Here is a 1,661-nt window from a genome sequence, read left to right as displayed (position 1 = left end):
ATTATCATTATAATTACTATTAATATTATTATTATTATTATTATTACTTTATTATTATTACTATTATTATTATTATTATTATTATTATTATTATTATTACTATTATTATTATTATAGTTGATTATTATTATTATTATTATTATTATTATCATTATTATTATTATTACTACTATTATTATTATCATTATTATTATTATTATTATTATAATTATTATTATTATTATTATTATTATTATTATTATTATTATTATCATTATTATTATTATTATTATTATTATTATTATTATTATTATTATTATCATTATTATTATTATTATTATTATTATTATTATTATTATTATTATTATTATTATTATTATTATTATTATTATTATTACTACTACTAATACTATTATTATTATCATTATTATTATTATCATATCATTATTATTATTATTATTAATTATTATTATTATTATTATTATTATTATTATCAATTATTATTATTATTATTATTATTATTATTATTATTATTATTATTATTATTATTATTATTATTATTATTATTATTATTATTATTATTATTATTATTATTACTATTATTATTATTTATTGTTATTATTATTATTATTATCATTATTATTATTATTATTATTATTATTATTATTATTATTATCATTATTATTATCATTATTATTATTATTAAGGAAATGAGAGTGATGAGTGAGGAAAATGGAGGAGAAATAGGGAAGGATGAACTGAAAGCAACTGTTAAGATGATGAGAACAGGTAAGGCACCTGGTCTGGATGGATGGCATGCAGAATGTCTGAAGAAAGGAGGTACAGTGATGGTGGACTGGCTGGTGCGGTTGTTTAATGTATGTTTGAGAGAGGGTAGAGTGCCGGAGGACTGGAGGAGTGCCTGTATAGTTCCGCTTTACAAGGGAAAGGGGGACAAGTGTGAGTGTAGTAGTTTCAGAGGAATCAGCTTGTTGAGTGTAGTTGGGAAGGCGTATGGGAGGGTCTTGATTGAGAGGATTAGGAGAGGAACAGAGGAGTAATTGGTGAGGAACAATGCGGGCTTAGGACAGGTAAGGGTTGTGTAGATCAGATCTTTGTGGTAAGACAGATATGTGAGAAAGCTATAGGAAAAGGTAAGGATGTTTTCTGGGCTTTTATGGATCTGGAAAAGGCTTATGACAGGGTAGATAGGAAGGCACTGTGGGAGGTACTGCAGATATATGGGATAGGAGGAAAGCTGTTAAGAGCAGTCAAGAGTTTTTACGAGAGTAGTAGAGCTTGTGTTAGGATTAGAAATGGAGAGAGTGAATGGTTTGAGGTAAAGGTGGGACTTCGTCAGGGATGTGTTATGTCACCATGGCTGTTCAATCTTTACATGGATGGGGTGGTGCGAAGGGTGAATGCAAGAGTAGTGGGGCAGGGGTTGGAGATGATTACAGAAAATGGAGAAAAGTGGGAGGTGAGCCAGTTGTTGTTTGCTGACGACACTGCGCTTGTAGCAGGATCAGAGGAGGGATTGAGGAAGTTAGTGACAGAGTTTGAGAAGGTGTGTGAAAGAAGAAAGCTGAAGATGAATGTGGGTAAAAGAAAGGTGATGAGATGTATAAGGGGAGAGAGTGACAGCAGACTGGAGGTGAGCATTAAGGGTGAAAGACTGGAGG

This window comes from Oratosquilla oratoria, chromosome 8 (genome assembly GCF_046742065.1).
Source record: "Oratosquilla oratoria isolate Oo_2021 chromosome 8, ASM4674206v1, whole genome shotgun sequence".
Lineage (NCBI taxonomy): Eukaryota > Metazoa > Arthropoda > Malacostraca > Stomatopoda > Squillidae > Oratosquilla > Oratosquilla oratoria.
Note: the sequence above shows the minus strand (reverse complement) of the source record.